Raw genomic sequence first — 24,526 nt, 5'->3', positions numbered from 1 at the left:
TTTAGTCAATTTGCCATTCAAAGTCCTTAGGGAGCTAAGCCTGTTGTTTGTTGTTTCTGTTGAGTCTCACTCATGGTGTTTGTTTTTTCCTTGTCTGTTTTGTAATCTTTATATTGAATTTATTTGATTTTAATTTCTGGGAATCCTGTAGGTCTGAATTACGGAGGATTTCCTTCAGAGAAGATTTGTATTGGCTTCTGTTAAGTTACTCTCACAGTTTGGGGTTATATTGGCTTCCTTTTGTGGTCTCTGGCTTTATTGTGAGCATTTCATTCCCAGTGCCTGACTTTGCTGCTGTCCTAAGATCGGGTCTCTGGATTTCAGTGTTGCTGTTCTCAAGGCAACGAGATCCACTTTAGCTTTGGTGGAAGGGTGAGAGCCTTGGAGATTTCCATTCTTTTTTGGAGGCCTAGCAATGTATTAAAAAGAACATTTTATATGAGATGTAGATGTTTTAGTATAATAGTTCTTTGGATTATGTAGCCTACGACTCTGCCAAAAATGGATTTGCAAACTCTGATTTTCATTGATAATCTGCTCACTCTACTGATATTGAAAATCTCTCAGTAGGATCTCTGCTTATGAAAAGGCTTTGATAAATATTTCAGGGGATATGACCATGGGAGCTTAGAGACTTATGCAAGAGATCGGCCAGGCATATTTAAAAATATGTAGCCAACAAAGATATAGTCATCCCTGCTGACGACTGAATCCTGGCTTATGCCTGCAGCAAGGAGGAGGAGATGTCCAATGTATGAGGGAGGTGTTTTGTTTTGTTTTGTTTTTTTATATTTTTATTGTTACAGTATTATTATGATGAAGGCTTCTCTGGCTTCTCTGAAGAACTAATCTCTTGCCAGTCCTCACTCGGTCCAACTGCACTTCGTATCTCTCTATGCATGTATTAGGGGTTCCTAGGTAGTCAGTAAATTCCCTGAGTCTAGTGGGGGGCTTCACATGTTTGCCACATTGTCCCGGTATGTGGTATAATGGCTGGCAAACTGCGGATGGTCAAAGCGTATTTACCGAATGTGTTAGTTCTATGTTGTATTGTAACCACTTACACTGTGCGTCCCTGCAATGGATCTTCTTTATCTTTGCATTCTTTCAACACTTAGCACAGAGTCTTAAATAAGATAGGTATTGGAAAGTATAAATAACCGAACGAGGTAAACGTTAGATAAACATGGCTTTGGATGGTGAATGAGTATTTTAAGTCTATGCTTTAAAAAAAATTTTTTTTAATGTTTATTTATTTTTGAAAGAGAGAGAGAGTGAGCGAGCGCAAGCAGAGGAGGGGCAGAGAGAGAGGGAGACACAGAATCCGAAGCAGGCTGCAGGCTCTGAGCTGTCAGCACAGAGCCCAATGTGGGGCTTGAACCCACAAACTGTGAGATCATGACCCAAGCCAAAGCCTGGCGCTCAACCGACTGAACCACCCAGGAGCCCCAAAGTCCTTATGCTTTTACTAAAGGTATTAGAGCCTGTAAGTAAGTGAAAACAAAGCTTGCATTTTTATAAGTGTATAAGACCATCTCATCCTGCATTTTCTGGTGAAGAGTCATAGCCATTCTTTTTATGTGCTGACTCTTGTCCTTTGTACCAAAAATGCTTATTTTCCAAAATATAAGCATAAATAGAAGGTAGGACCCTAAGTTTCCTGTTGTTCTTGCTTTTAGTCGTTATAGGTAATGTAAAATGTCATAATAATTTATTCCTCATTTTTATCAGTGTCTGAGTGACTGGAGGATCTAGAGAAAGGAAGGACATGGAATAATGTGGGCTACCTCTTGAGAAATCCCTCCTTCAGTCAGTTTTAAAGGAAGCTAAAAATGTGATTTATTTGAGGGAGGGTCATGTTAGGGTAGGAAAAAAATACAAAACTGAGGGTCTAATTATTCACGGAATCATTAAGAAAAATTATAGACTTCCATGCCTGATACTAGATGTGGAGCCCCCACTTAGGTGAAACAATCACAGGGGAAACTTGGAGAAACCACGAGAGATCTGTTGATCCCACTGAGGGAGATACACTCACCTTCCTGGTGAATAAGGCACTTATTAATCTCCTTGACAACTTTGGGTTGAGGAGGGTGCGTGGGGAGGAAGCCATCCCATAAAGTATTTTGATTATTTTACTATGCTTTTTGAATCCCTCGTCTGGGATCACATGTTTAAGAACTGCAGCCAACTGTAATACTTTTTCTTTGTGTCACCTCATTTCATGGTCATTCTTGTTGTTTGGAATGGATGGGAGCCTCACCTTGACCTTAGACAGCTGGATAAATTTCACATAGGGCTATCTCTTGAAACAATAAATTGCTTTCTTCTCCGAACTAAAGTATAATGCTTTCTCTGACAAATGAAGCCCACCGACTCCCACCTATCTGAAATTGAAAAAGAAGGGACATCAGATTACCCCTGAACTCCTTTTGAGAAGGATCATAGAGATGGACCTTCAGTGTGTGTGAAACTTAATGACCATACCTAATAACTAGTATATTCCATCAAATGGCTTGCAGAGAAAACCTGTACTGTTGCCATTGGTATTTACTAGCTATAGTTAAAAAGGAACAGAGTTAGACCATGAAATAATCATGTGTCCTATATTATCACTTTCTTTCAGATTGGAGAAAAGCAAGGCTGCTGGCTTTTTTTTTTTTTTTTTTTTTTTTTTTTTTTTTGAGATTTAAATAAGGCAAAAGATTTTATTTCCATCTAAGAAGAAAAACAATTGTTGTCCTGCATTTACTTGGTGTAGGTACAAATTTGAAGCAAAAACACTTGGGGCTGGCTTGATACTGACATTGCTTCCCAAACTGACTCAACACCTATTTCAGAAAGATTTAGGGAACCCTCTGTCTCTTAAATTACACTAGGCACTGTAAGGAAGACAGGAGAGGTTTACAACATTGTCTCTACCCCCTGGAGCTCTCATCTCTGGTTCTAGAGAGAAGAAACAGATAAAACTCTGTGCTAACATTATCTGGTTCTAGCAATTTTGGAGTGCTTTCTTTGCTATAGGTGGTAGAACAGGGCCTTAAGGAGGATTCGCTTTGGAAGAAAAACTGACCTTGACAATACTCTTTCAAATGTTGTCTGATTGTAAAGAAGAAATAGTGTGGCTGAGCCAAGAAAGCTATCTCGGAAGTGAACAAAGGCGGCTTCTATTGAAGTCATTGTAAGTTTCCAATGGCTTGGTTTGCTTTTGATGGAGCTCTAAGAACACCTTGGGGCAACATACCTAGGCTACAAGTAAGAACTCTTATTGCTTTTTATAACCACAAAGAGAGACTTTTTTTGGTAGAAAAATGATGAAATACAGAAAAGGAGAAAAGGAATAAAAATCACAGGAAATTCCACTATCCAATGACAAAAAGTAACTTTTAAATTATTTGCATTTTTGTTCTAAATGTAAATAGTTATGACTAAAATGTATCTTACATTGCTTATTTTGTTCTATTTTATTGTATTGTCTTTTCAGGAAACACCAATTATCTGCAATTCTCTCTCTGTCTTTTTTTTATTTTATGTATCTTTGATAATGCCCTTGCTAGTGTCTTTAGCATTGTGTGAGGTCCACTTTTGCTTCGGATTTGGTTTAAATCTCTGCAATGATACTATTTTTCTCCTCAGTTTTCTTCCTTAGTTCCTCATACTCCATTTCACTCATTCCATTGTCTCTCATATTTGATCTTTTTTTTCCACAGGAAGTCTCCATTTTCTTTAATTTCTTTGAAAGTTCAGGGCAGTTGTTTGCCTAAGATCTTCTTTATCTTCCAGAGAAAGGTTTTTGTTTGCTTTTTCTTGTTGCTTTTTTCCCCTGTATTTGTCTCATGATTTTTGAGAGATGCAACATTCTTTTTTTTTTTTTTTTTTAATGTGTTTTCCTTTGTCTGCAGGCAATTCTTTTCTCCCTAGTGGAACTTTTGTTTGCTGGTGTTTTATCCTATTTTAGACAATTGTTTCTGGATTATGCTCCGTCTTTCTTTTGCTGGCCTCCGCAAGTTTTCTTTCCTGGCTACAGAGTGCTCTCTCTACTCAGTTGGAGAAAAAATTCAAGTGCATTTTGCACATATCTCTCCTTGTCCACCCTGCCCCCTAGTCTCCATGTTAAAGATGGCAAGTCTCTTGGATTATATAGTCAGTGACAGGGTAAGGACTTGAGTGTCTCCCTGATAGACTCTAACCCCAGGGTTTATGCTACAAAACCTACTGTGTCATAAAATTCATAAGGACTTTGACCTTCTTGTTAAACTAGTCAGCCATCCAAGATATATGGCAGTTTTGTGCAGGTATTTAGTTCTAGAACTGATGCCATTTACACAAGCCATCTCTCCTATTGGGTTTATTTATAAATTAAATGGTTTAGTCAAAGAATATGAGGTTCTCACAGGTTGTACCACACATAACATGGATCACCATTTTTCTGGCTTCTTATAAGAGACCTCTTGCCATTTTTCCAGGCTTGTTTAACAATTTCTCAAGATTTTTTCAGTGCAGTTTCCTCAGTTTTTTCTGGTTTCCTGTGTTAGTTTGAGGTGCTATAACAAAGTGCCATGGCCTGATGCCTTATAAACAATAGAAATTTCTCACAGTTCTGGAGTCCAGAAATCCAAGATCAAAATTTAGTGAGATTTGGTGAGGACTTGTTTCCTGGTTCATAGATGGGTGTCTTCTCTGTGTAGCTTCATGGGTAGAAGGAGCGAGTGAGCTCTTGGGCTCTCTTTTAGAAGGGCACCAATTCCTTTGATGGTCTAAGGTCTCTACCCTCAGGACCTGATTACCTCAAAGAGCCCACACACTAATACTATAACCTTAAGAGTCAGGATTTCAACATATGAATTTTGGGAGGCCACAAACACTCAGTCCATAATACCTCTTATAAAAATTTCCTTGCTGCCTGCTGTCTGTTCCCCAAACTAATCCCATGTACTTTGTCATAGTTATATCAGAGTTCACTTCCAGTTATCAACTTTTGTATTAGTTATCTATGGTTTACATAGAGTGCTGCATAACAAACAAGGCATCAGATGACTGATGATCTGGGCTAGAAAGTTTAGCCCTGGCTGATTAAATCAACAGTCAACATATATTGAACAGCTTAAGTCTTAAGTATTGTTCTAGATGCTGAGACTGTCCCTTGCACAAAATTAATGACAACAGCTGTCCTGGAGGGGAGAGGGGAGCAATGCAGGGGGAGGCAGAAAATGCAGAGAATCACAGCTTTTGCCAAGGAAAGTGTGGTAATAAAACTCAGCTAACGGTTCCTCGGGGAAACTCCACAACTACTGTAGACATTGTCAACCTTTCTTTACAAAGACTAACGTGACAAGTGCTGCTCGGATGGAAGACTTTCCCACAGACACCTTGGTCTTGTTATGACTGCTTCTCGGCATGCTTGGTATAATATCCTCTCGTTCGCAGCAGCTCGTGAAAACATATCACAAAGTGAGTAGCTAAGGGTTATGGATTTCATTGTGGGGTTAACTTTGACTTTGTAGTTTATAAAACTAATCAGGTGAAAACCTTAGTTACTTAAGCTTTTATCAGTACATTTCTCACTTATGAACTCTCTCACTCCTGGCTATAAAATACCAGTTCGTTTCTTGGTTGGTCAGCACAATGATGGGAGAATGTTGTTTGGTGAGATGACGTCCAGATGCACTAACATTTATTGATAGAAGTTCTTCCTCCATGTCTTCTCTGCTTAACTCACCACCCCCCGCCCCCAATCTAATTGGCTTGGTTTACCAAACTGGTTGTAGGAGCAACATGGTGTCCAGTATCCCGTTTCTGGCTTACACCCCACACACGTTTCCATGCTCAACTGCCTCTCAGGAGTGACCTGTTCTTCTTTCCTCCCTCCTCCTCCTTGGACTGGTTAACTTTTATGATTTTTAAATTACTGGTTCAACCACCTCCTCCAGGAAGTCTACCTTGTCTCCCTTCATACGATTTCTCCAAATCCTCCCCTGAGCTCTTATAGCAACCGATGCATATCTCTGTGCTTACCACGTGCTGTGCTTTATGTAGTGGACAAAGGATAGGCTCAGCCATCCTTCTCCAGCTTGGAATCCCAGGAAGGTAGAAGACAGTTCTCTCTAGAGGTCTTGATTCTGTTGCTTTCCAGTCAAGGGTGCTGCTGATTTGATTATCTTCCAATTCTCCAGCCACCCTTTTTCACTTAATTAAAAATGCTTAACACGTAACTATTAAATTGTTAATAAGCAGGAATAAGTATGTCATTAATTTTAAAATACTTTATTCAGAGATTGGACTTGCTGCAAGATTTTGGTGGCGGCTGCACAATAATTAATGAATTTAATTTCCGGTGCTAAATACATCATCATTTGAGGCTGACTTTATGAGCTAATTGCAATTAGGCCCAGAAGACAGGATATTTTCTTGCACTGCCATCGTCTACGTATTTATTTTTGGTCTTCCTTTTGAAAAGCACATCTCCTAAAATTGGAACTTCTAGGAGACAGAGTTGGCAAGCTGGCTCCCTGGGCCTCAGAACGCCCTGGGTTTCTGTCTGCCAAGAATTGCCACAGTCGACTCTGACGGGATCACGCAGGCAGGCCTGGGTCTGAGGGCCACCTGCAGCTCTTGCTCCCCATGCGACTTTGAGCGAGATCTCACCCTCTGAGCCTTCCTTCCCTCATCCGATAAAACACCCAGGTCACAACTAAATGATGTGTGTTTGAAGATCTGGCACACAAAGGTGCTCCATACACTTGGTGTGAATGTAATCTGTACAACAACAGAGTTGAGGCTCTCTGTACGAGTTGCAGGCTAAGTGCCAAGTACATTGAGATTCAGGCCCACCTCTCCGACTCCCTCATGACCCACAGCCTGGCTCGAATGCTTCAACTTTGAACTGTTATTCTTATAGCAACTCGTCACTTACTACCCTTTCATCCATCACCTGCTGCTCCCTGGATGCGCAATGAGAAGAGCCGTCATCTACAAAGGCTGAATCCCAGATGGACGGGACCCTTCTGGCCCCAGGGGCTCTGGCCTTCACCCATGTGACCTCCCTGTGGCTCTCCAATGCCTTGGCTTCCCATTTGGATGAACTTCCCATTTTCAAAACTCCAGAATAGAGGCAGGCAGGCACACACGCCCCGTCTTTCATTACGTATTTTTCCTGTGCTGCCTGGAATTGCATTCGATGCTGCAAAGTGAAGAAGAGAGGGGATGTGGTTGGGGGCTCTGTGGTGTTTCACTCCCAGAGCTGCGCGCTGCAAACCAACTGCTCGGCAATGTGCCCGCTAATTACACACCACCGCCACCAGAGGAACCTCAGCGCGTCCAAAACCAGAGTTAGCAGGCAGCCTCCACTTTCCCAACTAATTGAAAGGCAGCTGAGGGGATAGGCTGTTCCTGTTACCAGCCATAAAAGGCTTCTGGGGTTTGTGTTTGCAGTTCGTACTGAGGGAGCCATTGTCTCAGTTCAGGACACTGCACTTGGATTTAATTAATTCAATGCTTCTTATAAAGTTGAAGTCAGGAGGGTTTTCAGGTCAGCTTGCACGGGAGGCCATTTTTGGTTTGTTGGATAATGAGCTTCGTAAACAAGAACAAGATGGAGACCCCGGTAGCTGTGGATCACAGGATCGACTCAAACTAAGGAAAACATCATTTAACTGGATCCCTCAGTTGGCTAAACTGCTTTGTTTTTAGTTTTGGCAGGAAAGGTCACATGGGACTATTACAGGTTAACATTGTGGTTTTCCTCCAAAGAGGAACTTCCCGGCCATGATCTAGGCTTAGTATATGGTCCCCATTTCCCTTTGTCATAATCTCTAATGAGTGGTCATTTTGAGACTGTGAATGATCGCGATTAATTAAAGGAAGATTAAATTATTTTCCATAGGTTGAGGTGGGACTAGCTTTAGTGGGAGACAGAGTAGTCTTTGAGTGATTGGTTATGACTTCTCTGGTGCTAGTAACATACCTCCCTTTCATTTCTTCGGTATTTGTTGTCTCTTTAAGTGGACGGAGGACCTTTTATTCCTCATCTGAGATAAAGCATAGAACAGATTTGATATGAAAGAAGTAACCCCAGACTCACACACTCTCTGTCAATGACTTTTATGTGGTTTTCCCTAGTTTTCCTGAAGCAGGAAGATCATGTGGAAGACACTTGGTCACCTGAGGTGGTTACAGCGCCACCTAGAGGGGGACCGAGGAGGTTGCAGAAAGGAAACAGACTCCCTCCTGCCTAGTCCAGCCTCAGCTTTTCTGCGAATACCCAGGTGTCTGTTGGTTTTTATTACTCTTGCCAGAATCAGTCAGATGGTAGTATAAGTAGATAAAACTTCAGAATCAGTACTTTCAGAAATAGCTATTGTTTTTTATTTCTTCGTTTTGTGAGGGGAATACACAAGGTGGGTGGCTAACGTTACAAATGATTTGGGAACAAAATCAGGTATCAAACAGCTTGAATGTCTTTAGGAAGGTAGTCAGACTAACTATATGAGTCAAGTATGATTCAGTCTCATAGCCGACATTTAGAAAGACTAAATAATTTTTCCCAGGATTATACAGATAGAGACCAGAACAATAGAGTGGTAACAGTATGTGATTCTCAGGTCCTTTCCAGATGACTCAGGGACACCACATGACACCCCCCTTGAGTTTCTTAGGTTTCAGGGGATTCTGGGTTCCCCTCAAGGCTACTGGTGTATAGAATTGAACCTTGTTCTGCACCATCAGCTAAAAATGAAGTCTGTTGCCATTTTATACCTGTCCGCTCTGCATTTTCCCAACATGATGCTCTCACTCTTGCCTTCATGAATGGAATCATTTGAATGACTTAACTTGTTCTTTGACACTTCTACTGTTCTTGCTTTGTTTCTCCGAAGCCACCTTCTTGACACGGCTATTTTGAGATTTCCATCATTCTAGATTCTGGGGTTTGACAACAGGAAAGGTTTACTCACTCTCTGCTGACCCACCTGTAAGTTTCTGAAGTCTTCCTTTGGTCTCTATTATTGTCTCTTGCCGTATCCTCTTCTTCCTTACAACTATGCCAGCCCTGTCCTGTTCTCAGAAGAATCACTATGATCAAAGTACCTTAGAAAATAGATTTCTAAGAACATTAGATGAAATAAAATTTTCAGTTAATTTACAATCTATTTTGTCAAAAGTTGCTTTCTATTCTTCATGCACCTCAATCAATTAGAGCTTTGCTCTAACATACCAAGAATATTGGCCCAAAGAAAGGAACAAAATGCAGCATTCTTGAGATGATTAAGTGGTGTTTTTGACCCTGGAAGTTTGGGTGTTCCCTGTGTGCAGTGGAATAGTTGGACCAAGTTTGAGTATTATGAAATATCAAAACAAGTGTTAGCTTTTTGGAGAAGATGAGGAATATCTCACTAATGGTACCGGACACTTGAAGCTCCACTGAGCAGGGAATGAAATATTTACCATCTCTTTTTAGGTGAGAAAGAGTTACATTTCCATCCATCAACCAGCTTTCCAGTTTGTGCCATGTTCTCAAATTGTTCAAAGAACTCATGCCTTCAGGGAATGAATTGTGGAGAAGCCTCTACAATATGTGTGCTGAATTTTCTCCCAACTAGGATGACTGGGAAAGCTTGAATATTTTTTTTGCATAGGGCAGGCAGTTCATTTCTGCCTTCATAAGGTGCCTAAGTCTCATAGAGAGGGTCACATCTGCAGTGGGCACTCGCTTTACTGTACTTACAAGAGGTGCTCCTTCCTCCCCAACTCAGAAGAGTTTAACTGACAAGGCTAACTGGTAGTAAATGCTGACTTCAATTATTTTTTTTAATTTAAATTTTATCTTATTTAATTTTAATTTAATTTTATTTTATTGAGAGAGAAAGAGAGAGTGTGTGCCTGAGTGTGTGCGTGAGCAGGAGAAGGGCAGAGGGAGAGGGAGAGAAAATCCCAAGCAGGCTTCATGTCCAGTGCAGAGTCCAATGCTGGGCTTGATCTCACCACCCTCAAGTGAGATCATGACCATGACCTGAAATCAAGAGTTGGCCGCTTAACTGACTGAGCCACCCAGGTGCCCCTGACTTCCATATATCTTAATCTCTGATTGTACTGTAGTTTGCTAGCTATTTTTTGAATGTGCTGATATATTTTTATGTGGGAACCGTACTTTGGATACAGGAAAGAAGACTATCTGTTTAGTCCCTTCCACTCAAACAAGGAGATTCATCATCACACGCTCATCGTCATGTGCAATTTGTGGTGCTTTCATTTATAGTTTTCACCTCGTATAATTGTTTTCACAGTTTAGTAATTAATTATTCTACTTATTTCAGGGATGCCTGACACATACTTTTGCTAGAATTTAGAATTTTCTGCAATTATTTAGCATCTATTAAACTTTCATTCAACAAATACAGGTTAAGTACCTCCTAGGTATTCAAGCACTATGCTGGGTGCTGGGGATATAAATATAATCACATAGTTCTTGTCCTTAAGGTTCTATTGAAAATGCTACATAATAAAACAGAAGGTCACAAATGTGTGTGTGTGTGTGTGTGTGTGTGTGTATGCACACGCACTCGTGGGCCTAGAGTGCCAAAAGAGAGGCTCACTTGGAGTGCACAAATGTGCCTGTCCTCAGGGGAGAGATCAGAACAAAGAGAAGCCATTTTTAGTCATGGTCCCATTACATGCCTTCTAGAAGAGTTGGGAAAGATGCTGGAGGAGGGCCCAAGGAAGACTTTGGATGCCCATATATAGAGAAAGATGGAGGCAGAAAACAAGAGAGAAGAGACAGTGATAGAAATTGAGACAGAGAAGGAGGAAAGGAAACGGAGAAAACCCAGATTCAGTCCCTATCACTAAGCAGCTCACAATCTAAGAATGAAAAAGTAACCAGTTGAGCAGAACAAAAAAGAAGCAGACTAGTAATGTGAGCACAATTGAAAGGGGAGCCCCTGAAATGAGGAGAGAAGAAATCGAACTTCCAGGTGTCATCACTTCTTTTTTTTTAAAGTATTTTTTTTTAAGTCTATTTATTTTTGAGAGAGGGAGAGAGCAAGAGTGAAAGCAAGAGCAAAAGAACGATTGAGGGAGGGACAGAGAGAGAGGAAGAAAGACAGAACCCTAAGCAGCATCCCAAGTCCCCAAGTCAACACAGAGCCCTACTAGGGGCTTGAGAACTGTGAGATCATGAATTGAGCCCAAATCAAGAGCTGGACGCTTAACTGACCGAGCTACCTAGGCACCCTCGTTAATGTTATTTTTACTTTTGAAAGTGATTTGTAATTTTTCCTCCAGCTATCATTTTAAAAAGCTTAATTTGATTGTTTAGGGAGAGGCCATGTTCCGATTACCACATTCATTCAGAGGATGTTAACCTTCTCATCTGGAAATGAGAAACTTGGGTTGACTCTTCCTTTTTAGTGCCTGTTGAATCCATCTGTGCCTTTTAACCCCTACAGACTTGCCTTGATTACAGTCCATTGTTTTCTTCCCTCGCCCACCCCTCCCCCCTTCCCTTCCCCTCCTCTCTTTCCTCACCCCCTCCCTCCTTTACAGGATGAGAGCATCAGCCTCTGTCTTTGTTGTCTTCTTGCCTTTGGTCTTACCACTCCCTCATCCTCAGCCCACTTTCTGTTCTGTGGCCTCTCTGATGTCAAAGACCAAACTAACTCAGACAAAATTACCACAGGCTGTTTTTTCATAAACTTGGGGAGGGGGACCCATTTGCTGTTACTTTTGTTTCAGCAGAGTTTCAAAGTGTAGAAAGGAGAATCGGTTTTCTAGAAGAAAGAGAGGAAACACTGAGACAGGCTCTGATGGGCAGGTGTTTTATTAAGTTTGGGGTTTGGAGATGAGGAAGACTTTCTAACTGGTCTTCGGTACATTGGACAGTCTTTGGCTGCAAGGGGACAAGCAAACTGCAGACATTTCAAAAGATGAAGGACTGTTCAACAGAATGGGTGGAGAGTTTTCTGTGACTTGCTGTTTCTTGGACCAAGAGAGTGTCGGTGGGGAGCTTTTCAGGGAATGGTCCATGTGGAAAGCTAACTGCCATGGCGGGTCATTTTTTTTTTTTTTTTTAATTTGTAAAAATGTTTATTTATTTTTGAGAGAGAGAGAGAGAGAGAGAGAGAGAACAGGGAGAGGGACAGACAGAGACGGAGACACAGAATCCGAAGCAGCTCCAGGCTCTGAGCTGTCCGCACAGAGCCCGACACAGGGCTTGAACTCACAAACCGTGAGATCATGACCTGAGCCAAAGTCGGACGCTTGACCGGTGCCCCATGGCCATTTCTCACTGCTCAAGTCATTCATGGGCTACCTCTTCTTCAGTGACTTCCCTTCACCTTCAGTAAAAGGCCAATTACTTTGGCCATATATACAAGGACTTCTTTAACTCTTGAGTCTCACAAAGTAATTTATTTGTAGTTGCCCAAACACATGAAATTATCTTCCCTTGGGACTTCATATATATTTTTTCCTCCTATCTGGAACTTTCCCCCTCTCCGCCACTACTTCTACACCAGCATACACGTGTGTGCACATATGTACACACACATGCATTGTCTTCACGTAGCTAATTTTTATTTCTTTTTTGGGAATCAGCTCGTGTCTTTTCCTGTGGGAAGCTTAGTTGACCTCCTTGTCTAGGTTGCAAACCTTTTCTGCCCTGACAGCACCCTGTGCATTCTTAGCATTATTACTTTGCATTATCATCCTCATTATAATAATTAGTTGTGCACTGTGGGTCTCACTGTACTGTACATTCTTAAGAGTAGGGACTTAGAGACTCTGTCTCATCATCTTTGGAGCCTCAGAGACCAGCACTTAGCAGGAGCTCAATAAATATGGGTGAGTTAATGAAACCATTCATCAATTCTTGCCTGGAGTTCTCCTTTCGCACTGAAAGCTTGCTTAAAGGAAATGAAGATTCAGGACTGAGAGCCTGGATCTCGGCTTTCTGCTCGGACACCACCCGTAATTTCTACAACGGCCCATATTGAAGCTCCTCACTGGATACTTTTTAGAGTATAAATACCCGCTGTGGGCTGGTGTCCTGCACACTGCAGTCGCTAAATGTACTTACCATTGGTTTTGTTTTCCAGTGATGACACTCCTTTTATTTGCAAAGGCAGACTCTAGGAAACAACGCAAGTCTCTCCTAGGGGAGGTGGCAGTAGGTATGGGGCTGAAAGGGTTTCTGACAGACTCCTTTTCTAAGTCTTTTGTATACTATGTTTCCCCAGCCCCCACTCCTATAGCTAATATATCATAGGAAGGGAGATAGTCCAACTACCAGGTTTCGGATCAGATTGTCTGCAATCATCACAGCATTAATTCAAATGTGCTTTTTGGTTCTTTTTGCTGACTTTTGGAGTGGTGAATCAGTGCTTGGAATTGTTTATTTTTTCCCTAGCAGGTGCTAATGTGATTCTCTTTTCAACAACCTCTACTTAAATATTTAGGAGCAAGTTTTCCTGCATGCAGAGTGGATGGCAGAACCTACCACATGGAAGAAAAAGAACGTGGAAGAAAGGGAACTGGTCGTGTTCTCAGGCTTCTCTCTCGTGACTACTGACCGGCCAACTTCTAAACCATACATGCTCATGTGAATTTTGTATTTATTTTTTTACCTTCAGTATATCAGAAAATATTATTTTATAAACGTCTTGAGTCCAAAATGAAATATTACCTAACCAAAGTCAACATCATCTTGAAAAATACCTCAGGCTGATTGTAGAAATGTGAGAGAGTTTTAACCTCAGAAGAATCTATCAATATAACTCATTACATTAATGGACTGCAGGAAAAACAAAAGAGTGATTATCTCAAGAGATGAGAAAAAAACCAGCATTTGATAAAATTCAACTTACTTGTGATAAAGCCACTTGAAAAACTATGGTCAGAAGGCGATTTCCTTAACTTGACAAAGTCATACACAAACATCTTATATAATGAAGAAATACAGTGGATTTCTTTTAAGACTAGATAAAAAGTAAGACAGGAATGCACACTAAGGTTATTTAACATAGTATTAGAAGTCCTAGGTAAATTAATAAGAGATAAAAAAAAATAAAGGGTAAAAGATTGAAGTGGAGAACACAAAATCTATTCCTTAGAGGTGATATATTTATTTTCATCGGTAACTCAATAGATTCTAGAAATATACTTAGAACAAAATAGAATTCTGAAGTGTTGCCAGATCCAAGATGTATTAAGAATAATCAAAGGCAAGCCTGTCCCCCAGCAAACATCGTCATCAAGATACAACATTCACAAAATAGCGTTTTCAGTGGAGAACAAAAGCAATAATAACTACGGATTCATAGTTTTTCTTTGCGGAGACAAGTTAAGGGATGTTTAATAAGCTGAATAAATGGAGATTTATATTGGATTTATGATGGCAAGACCTAATCTTGTGATGATGTTATCTCTCAGAATTAATTTATAAATCCAATGCAATTACTGTAAAAATTCCTGGAGGAATTTGTGAGTGACAACAAACATTCTAAACTCGTACGCGAGAGTTAGTGTTCACAAATAGCTAGGTCAACTTTGAAAGAGAAGAGCGAAGTATGGGTCTTGCTACATCAGATATGGAAGCTTATTGTAAATTGTGATGATGAAACAGCGTGGTACTAGAGTGGAGGTGGAAAAATGCATTAATGGGAAAAACAGGTATGATAACAATAGACTGAAAGCTTCATAGATGATAAACATAGCACCCAAATCAGAAGTAGGTTGGTGTGATGTTGTGATTTATGATATATTTGGTCTTCATCCATGATTCAGGGCCTCATGGCTCTCCCCCCAAGCCCTGGGAATTTCCTAAATGTTGAGAGAGATAGGGGTGTCTTTCGTCATGCTAATGACATGATTTTTGAAAGCACCTCAGGATGGAGGCTGGTTGCCAGAGAACCAACCACATGGCTTAGAGGGGTGGAACTTTCAGTCCCATCCCTCTGACCTCTGTGGAAGGGAGAGAGGCTGGAGACTGAATCATTCGTCAACAACCAATGATTTTAGTCAGTCATGCTTATGTAATGAAGTCCCCCTAAAACCACAAACACAGATGGGTGCGAGAGCTCAGGGCTGGTGAACAAGTGGAGAGTTGGGAAGGGTGTTCCCCCCGGAGAGAGCATGGACGGTCTGTACCTTTTCCTCACACCTCGCCCCCATGTATCTCTTCTATCTGGCCGTTCCTGAATCATATCCTTTTATAATAAACTAGTAATCTAGTGAGCAAAATGTTTCTCTGAGTTCTGGGAGTGGTTCTAGCAAATTCATTGAACCTGAGAAGAGCATCATGGGAACCTCTGATTTACAGCTAGTTAGTCAAATGTACAGGTAATTAACTGGATTTGAGACTAGCATCTGAACTCCCAAAAGGAGGTTGGGGGAGCCTTCAGTCTGCAACCAGTTGCCTGAAACACAGGTAACAACCGGGGGCCTGCAACTGACATCTGAAGTGGGGAGGGGGCGCAGACTTGTAAGACTGAACCCTTAACCTGTGCAATCTAATGCTTTCTCTGAGTGGATCGCTTCAGAACTGAGTTGAATTATTAGATACCCAGCTGGCATTCTGAGAATGCTTGGGAAACCCACCTCCACACGTTGAAGCTGGTGATCAGAATACCCAAGGAACTGGGCTGGGAAAAATAGGCTCATGCAACATAGAAAAATACTTGGTCCATATACCAAGATGAGTCACACAGAGATTAAAGCCTAAATGTGAAAGGTGAAAGTATAAAATTAAGAGAAAAAAAAAGTAAGATGCTTTCTGCATGGTATTGGAAAGACCCTCAAAGCACACACACACCATACAGCGAAAAATTTAAAGGTTTGTTTATAGGGGCACCTGGGTGGCTCAGTTGGTTAAGCGTCTGACTTCGGCTCAGGTCATGATCTCACAGTTCTTGTGTTGGAGCCCTGATTAGGGCTCTGTGCTGACAGCTCAGAGCCTGGAGCCTGCTTCTGATTCTGTGTCTCCCTCTCTCTGCTCCTCCCCCACTTGCAGTCTGCTTCTCTCTCTCTCTTTAAAAATAAATAAACATTAAAATAAAATTTCAAGATTTGTCTATATCAATAGTAAGATTTCTGTTTTACAAAAGGCACCACAGACACTGTTAACAGAAAGACAGTAGGCTGGGAAAAGACATTTGCATGATCTAAAAACAATACAGAATCAAACCCAGAAAATACAAAGAATGGCTGCAAATTAACAAAGAAAAGATGGGAAACTCACTAGAAAAAAATAAGTAGAGAGTACGAGCAAGCAAGTTAATAAGGGAGAAATCTGGAATGATAACATGAAAATAAGTGGATGCTCAACCACATTAGTAGTCAGTGGAATGCAACTCAAAATAAGAAACAAAATCCCACTTGGCCTTCATCAGTTTGCTAAAAAACCAGAAATGTGGATCATTCCAAATGCTTTAAGAAGGTGGGGAAGCAGCAGGATCCCTCACACACAGCTAGTAAAAGGGTATAATGATATAGTAATCATGGAGTGCAAAATGACAGCAATAAGTAGGTTTAAGTAGATAGTCTATGACCCAGCAGGCCCACTTGGGAGTCACTTACAAAGGTCCCTGGAGGGGTGTCCTTGAAGGTGTTCATTACAGCGCTCTTGGTGGAAGCCGAGTTGGAGGCAACCTGGCTGTCCATTACCAGGAAATGGATTGGTAAAATAGGACGGATACAAATGGCAGATGATTTTGCAAGAGTATTTGTGAACTACATGCACATATAATAACATACAAACATTTAAAAACAGTATTGAACGACAAAAGTAAGAATCCGAATGAGATTCATTGCACATAAAACTGCATTTTGCATTTCTCAAGGAAACATACTTACCCAAAGACATATATGCCTATATGTTGGGTTGGAACATGTAGGAGGTTTATAGGTGGGGATCAAAAATGGACAAAAAATTATTATTTGAAAGTAAGATTAAAAAAGTGTTTTGCATGACCTAAAGATGGAAGTGTGCCATGAATTTACTACAATAAAATCAGGGCAGAATTTATGCATGACTCTCAATGTATATGTTGCTTATTTAGGGAAATCTTTAGGGATACCAAAAACTCTTCTAAGGGAAATAACTTCCCTGGAGTCTTAGAAGGGATGCAAAGGTGGGACATTGAAAAGCCTTAGGTGTACTGTAAAAAATATTCATGAAGCATAGTCTCATATTTTAATCCTTTTTCAGCTATATTTTTGCAAATACTGTGTCAATGGTATTTTTCTAAAGAATATTGTAAAATATATTTGTATTATTTTCAATTTTCTAAATAATTTTTTCCATCAGTGTTATTCAAATTTACATTTTTATGGCTGGTAAAACTGAAATTGGCAACACCTTCACTTGACTTTCGTGCAGATCATAATATGATTGAGGAAATTCTTTTTCTAAGGTCCTGATGTAATTAGTAATATCAATGCCAATGGGCAATAGTCCCAATTCTATTTTTTATTTTAAAATGTGTGTTTTTTCAATTGCTATTTTATTTTATTAAAGATTTTATTTACTTACTTATTTATAAATTTTATTTATTTTAAAAAATTTTGAAGAAATTTATTTAAATTCTAGTTCACATAAATGTATATTTATTTTAAATATTGTATAAATATTTTATGCAATGTATAAATATTTTAGCTCAAATATATTTACAGATACTGCTTTTTCCATTCAAATTTTCAACAAACATTTTTATAAACCCATCAATTAACTTATCACCAATTAAAAAAAAATTTTTACTTATTTTGACAGAGAGAGAGAGAGAGCACGACAGGGGAGGGGCAGAGAGGGAGAGAGAGAATCCCAAGCAGGCTCTGCATTGACAGTGGATCTCACAAATCATGAGATCATGATCTGAACTGAGATCAAGAGTTGGATACTTAAACAACTGAGCCACCCGGGCACCTCCGTTTTCTTTAATGCCGTAAAATTTAATTCCCTTCACCTAAAAATAGGGACTGTAACAAAAGACCCTTCTTACATATGGAGATACTCCAAAAGTTCAATGACATAATGTAGGGGCCAAAGACAGGCTGTCCCAAAATATGCCACTTTTGATTATTATTTTAGATAAAAGACACTAAATAACTGGCCAATGCAAAAAGAACATTCTGACCCATCTCCCTTTTGTCTCCAGAAAACAAGAAATAGCAGGCGGTAAAGAGACAACCTCATCACCTGAGATAGGAAATTCGGGGCAAGGAGGCTGTATGAACAAACTTTGGTATTTTTTACTAATTTGCTACTGTGGCTCAAATTCTATTTAGAATTCCTTACTGATTGAAACTCCTAAATTTAAGTTTTCTTTGTTCTATAAATAAAAAAAAATAAAATTCTTTTATAAAAATTATTAAAAAAAATTAAAAACATTAAAAAAAATTTAGGGGCACCTGAGTGGCTCAGTCAGTTAAATATCAGACTTTGGTTTATGATGTTTTGGATACTTTGTCTCCCTCTATCTCTGCTCCTCCCCCACTCACATACTCTCTCTCTTTCTTTCTCAAAAAAAAAAAAAAAAGTTTTCTTGGTCCTGCCAATTCATCACAGATTTATTGTATCTTTGTCTAAAAATAATAAAAATAACTGCTTGCCTTAGTCATTTCTTTGGGCTTCAATCTTGTTATTTGGCCTCTGTATGCATGTAATAAAACTTGGTTTTTTCCTCCTATTAATCTGTCTTATATCAATTTAATTCTTAGTCCAGCTGGGAGACTTTGAGAGGCAGAAGGAAAAATTTTTCCACCCCTACAATAATTTCAAGAATGAATCATGTTCATCATTTGAGATTTGTTTTTTGATTGTGACCTGAGCTGAAATCAAGAGCCAGACACTTAACTGACTGAGCCACCCTGGCTCCTCAGAACGTGCTTCTTATCACAGCAGGGTTCTCCACAGAATTTCCATTTTTATTATTATACCACCAAACCCATAATTTTATCTTCAAGTTTGAACACTTTAACTCAGATTATAATAGCATTTTCAATGATGGTAGATGTTACTCTTTCAATAGAATGGACTTCCAAAAGGTTCACTTTGTTCTCAAAAGTTAAATGAAAAATTGAACCATTATTGGAATGAACTGATTGCTAACAATAGTAGCTGATTCCAATAAAAAATCGTAAATAAAATTAATTGAGAATCGTAATTTCTTGATCTAAATGAAAAGTCATGCCTCACAGAGTGATGAGTAATTGCATGCCTGCTTCTGCATCTGTTAACTAGCTGCGTTTGGGTACAGTCTTCTTAAAGTGACCATAAGCTTTTCAGACAATGTTACTGTTTCACAAAAATGTTTTTGTGTTTCTGTGTGTGTGTATGTGTGTGTGTGTGTGTGTGTGTGTGTGTGTGTGTGTATGGAGGGGGTCAGTGATATCACTTCCTGCCCCTCCTCCTTCAGTGGATGGATGTCAAAAAATGTTATGTGCAAATCATATCTTCATCATCAACTTACAAAACAGACTGTGAAACAGGCCAAATTCCTGAATTCAGTTTAGGAATTAAAAATGCACGTTTTAGTTTACTGCTGTCAACAGTGTTTATTGCAAAAGAAAAACAAAAATATGTAAAGTAAGTAAACATTGTAGAACGATGCCATGTAACAAGTGGCAAAACGTCAAACAAGCCATCATAACAAAAGCGTGTCAACTCCTCCATGTGCTCTACAACAACAGGCGTGCTAAGCTATCATTTCCTGTACATATGTTACATGGTATAAGTCATAATTTTGCAATTTAGAATGTGCCATGTTTCTTTAAATTTTATTTTTTTTGGTTTATTTCTTTATTTTGAGAGACACAGAGTGAGCAGGGGAGGGGTAGAGAGAGAGAGTGAATTCCAAATTGTCTCCTCACTGTCCGTGCAGAGCCCGACGAGGGTCTTGAACTCAGGAAACCGTGAGATCATGACCTGAGCCAAAACTGAGAGTCGGAGGCCTGACTGAGCCACCCAGCTGCCCCGTGGCATGTTTCTCAATGAACCAAATGACTGGACACATTTTGTAGGCTGTGTCTCAGGCCATGACCCAACTGGCCGGTGCACCAATGGAAAGGCACGGAAAACAGTTTTGAATACTTCTCCAACCCACTCTTTGGCTGTTCCCAGTTGTTAATTGCTGAGCTCACTTTATTTTAATCACTGAGCATCCTGAATAATATCTTCCAGAAGGAAGTATTAGTTAGTTATATTGTGCCTAGAAAGACATATATAAGGTTTCTTTCTAGGAAAAGAAACACGGGTTATAACTAGTCATCTCAGATTTTACCATGCGTCCAAGTCAGTAAGTTCACATCCTTCCAGATGAGATGATGGCAGAAGTGGGAACACAAAATGGAGGTCTACCATTCCCAAACTGTCTTATTTTAGCACAATCATTAATAATAATATTTTATAAATAAATGGAAAGTCCAGATGGGGTAGGACAGTGAGGAACAGCAGCAAAGCATTATAGGACTATCCTGGGGAAACTGCAAGGAATGGGCACTGTCTGCATCAGTAATCTTTTGTGTAAAAAAATTATTTTTCTGGGAGAAAGTATGCATTAGCACACACATTTAGCAAACTGTCATTAACTGAGCTAATGGTTATGGGTCTTAGTAAGGGTAAGACTAAACTGCCAGTATATCCCCATCTTTACTGTCATGGTCGCATGATCTAATGTTTAAAAGATTAAATGCCCAGGAATTTATTTATTTACAGATTCAGTAAGCTTTTACTGAACATATATCGTGTCAGGGGTCCTCGTAATGGTTGTCTTCTGGTTCTGGGAGAGAGATCCAAGCACTCTTCCCTTCCTGACTCTTAAATTCTGGTCATATGGGCACACATTCCCTAGCTGACATTTGTGGATAAGTACAAGATAATTTGGTACCACAAACACAGATGTGAGTCACATAATAAAAATAATAGTGATCAAAAGGCACCATTTGAAGAAAGTTGAGTCCTGGAATCTGATAGTACTGAAAAAGAAATGGTAGAAACCCACAGGGCAGTATAGAAATTGGTATGGCCAAGATACAACATGGGTTGAAGACTACAGCCCTAGTGACCACTAGATAATTGGAGATATATTGAATATAGGTATTCAAAATCATGGAGATATATATAAATATAAATATAAATATATAAATATAAATATAAATATATATATACATATATATATTCAAAATAATGAGAATCCCAAAGAAAGATTAAAACTCTTTCATGGGGAATCAAGGAAAGTGTCACAAAGACAGTTACGTTGTCTTGAAGGAGCAAGAGGGCCATGACAGATGAACAAAGGATGCAATGTTCTATACAGAGAGCAGTGTAGGCAAAAGCAAAAAAATGTGAAAGCCCTTGTTACCTAGAGATAAGTTAAAAAGGTAGGAGCTGAAATTTTCCGGTACATAAATGATGTATACAAAAGGACAGGACTAGACAAGAATATGGGAAAATGGAAATTGTTTGGTTTTAGGATTGTGGAACTTCTCTTTTTTGTTACTGCTAATAAAATATAATTGTGATAACAGTCTGAAGAGATTATTTTGGTTGAATTGAATCTTAAAAAGAATAATTTTTCAACTGGATTTTTCTCTGTTTTGGTCATTGTACTCATAATGAATCAGCACGCTGACACAGTTATAATATGATTATAATAATTGAGGTTAACACATTCCTTAGCCAACCATTGTTATTCTGAATACAAGTAGGACTTTTCTCCAAATGTGGAAAGTATGAACTCTTATTAATTATCTGCTTTCTCATGATTTCATCACCTTCATCCTACTGAGTGCCTTGAGAGCTTTCATCAAATGCGAGGTTTAATTTTAGTCCAACCAAGCTGAGTGCTTGCATGTTTACCACTGATAATTGCTATGCAAAAATAGATGGAAACTGGTAGGGAATGTTACTATTATTTTCAAATGCAGGAGTTAATTTGTCTTTCACAGAAAAGGAAACTCTCCCTGGCTGTGACAGGTAGCACTGAGTCTGAAATTATTGTGTCTCTTGCTTTCTAGTCTGTTCTTCCTGGCTCTGCCAAGGGCAATCCGGACATCTTTGTCACAAGAAGTACAAGCCATAAGTCAGGGGCAGGGGCAAGGGTGTCCTTAGCAATTTAAACATTTCGAGCTGAGTTGCACTGGATAACTTTAATCACCTTTAATTCTTCTCATACAACAAGAAGAGTTTAATCGTGCCATTTTCTTGTCTTTATCGGTGGCAATTAAGACAGCTATGTCCTTTTCAATTTCAGAGCGGAGGTCCGTTTTGAAGAGTGGATAAGGATCTGAGAAATCTGGAGTTAATCTCAGATCACCGATCAGTTTGACATACTATCTGCAGTGAGCCCATTTGAGGGCTCAGATTTCTTTGTGAAAATGGGATAGAACTTACTCCCTGGGTTGTGCCCAGTTCAAATATAACACTGCTTAGGAACTACTTGAGTTAGTTTTTACACTTATCAGGAAGCTAGTTCATACATAGAGGTATAAAACTGATGCATTTAAATATGTTGGTAGTTTTGAGCAGTGGTTTCTTCCAGGACTAAATTTAATTAAATTAATTTTCTTCAAGGTAGAAACATAGTATGAGAGCTTCTACCATTATGATAGAAATGTAATTCCTTTTTATTGTGTTTTTATTATCAGAATCAAGCTCCTATAACATTTTATGACAAATATGTATATATTCATTTAAACGGCAAACACTTGGAAGCCAGAATGATATGCCAAATGAGAGTAATAGGTATTATTTGTAGTATTATTACTGTAATAAGTGCTATGAATTAGCATATTGAATATTCAGAGTGACTTCAGGAGATAGATTCAATTTAGATCCATTTTACACATGAATAAACTAAGATCTAGAGTGATTCAGTTGGTTATTAACCAACACTGGCTCACCTACACTTCTTAGAGATGCAGCGTTGTATAGGACCTTGAACATGAGTTCGAATCTCATCTTCACTGTTCGTTAGCTAAGTGACTTTGTGTGAGTTACTTCGAATGTGTGAGGCTCAGTGTCTACTTTTGCAACGAAATAAATAAATGTGAAAACAAATATTCACTCAGAGGTTGGGGAAAAGATCAAATGAGATTTGTGGAGTATTTTTCGCGGGGATTAGCACGCTGTAAGTCAGTACCCAATGAAAAGCAGTTGTCATTATGATTATTATTATTGTTCTTACTTTAATGATGACTTTTTGTAGTTGGTAGTGTTACAAAAGTAAGTAAGACAGGTCCCTGGATGCCAGGTGTTCAGAGTAAATTTTTCTAAGGGTTTTCTTTTAATTTACCATCATTATTGCCGAACATAATCTAAAAAGTATTAGTAGCCTCGGTTCCAAATCATTAGCCTTGCTTTGCCTTACCAGTTACCAGCCCAGTTAGGCCCAGTTCCACCCTCATCTTCTCCTTTGGGCCTGATGCAGGACCTTTGCATGACCAAGGCTTTGGCTCTTAGTAGTGATTTTGGCTCGTCCTCATGTGGAAACGACTTTGGACTGCTCTGGTGGATATCTTATTCTTATGTGGGCAGATCCCCATCTTCCTTCCCCTGTATCCCGCTTTGCTTCCCCGAGGAACCCTCTAATGTGATGCGTGGTATTAAGAGAAAAGTGGGCTAAACCTCTCAAAGAGCCTTCTTTCAGTTTCAGAATTGGCGTGTTCACTATGTGCCAGGCTTAGTGGAATAGGCTCCACTAATAGGCTGTGCCTTCTTTGTGAACCACTATCCAGAGAATGGAAGAGTCCTTGGAACATAGTTGATGCTCATTAAGCATTGGCTGAACGCACGGATTTTCCAATTTCATCTACACAACAACCCTGCCCAAGAGGTAGGTGTTGTCGTCCACACTGTAATGCAAAATGCAAACTGAAGCTCAGAGTATTTAAGTCATGTGCCCAAGGCCACCTGGTGGCTGCTAAAGGTTTGAGTCAGGATTCTAATCTGAGCAGTCTGACTCTGGTGTCTGCTTCTCAATCACCATGAAGTGCGGTCTCCAGAAGCTTTGGGTCTCTGGGAAAAGCCTGTGCCTTCTGGGAATATCAGAGATGGGTTTGCTTAGAGTTAAAAGTCAGATGTCCCACTGTGTGCCAGGGAAGAGCCATGCTCTGGTGTCTGCAATGAGGCAGACAGTATAAGATACTCCCTATCTTATATGGGTTTCTACTGGTGCTTTGGTTGTAACATTACATTAATTGGACATCATTTTGTGGGGCACCTGGATAGCTCAGGTGGTTCAGCGTCTGACTCCTAACTTTGGTTCACATCATTTCCTCATGGTTTGTAGTTTTGAGCCCCACATCGGGCTGTGTGCTGGCAGTACATAGTCTGTTTGGGATTCTCTCTCTCTCTCTCCATCTGTCCCTCCCCAGCTTGCATGCTCTCCCTTTCTCTCTCTCAAAAAAAAAGTAACTTAAAAAAACTTAGAGACCATTTTGTTACCAAATTGTCTCCATCCCTGAAGTATGAAATTAAGGTGGATACTCCTCAGCATCAGAAGGTCTTAGAACTCCATTCAAAAACTTAGATGTGGGGCAC

The sequence above is a fragment of the Panthera onca genome, chromosome C1 (genome assembly GCF_046562875.1).
Source record: "Panthera onca isolate mPanOnc1 chromosome C1, mPanOnc1 haplotype 2, whole genome shotgun sequence".
Classification (NCBI taxonomy): Eukaryota; Metazoa; Chordata; class Mammalia; order Carnivora; family Felidae; genus Panthera; species Panthera onca.
The sequence above is the reverse complement of the archived record's forward strand: the minus strand, read 5'-3'. Positions refer to the sequence as shown.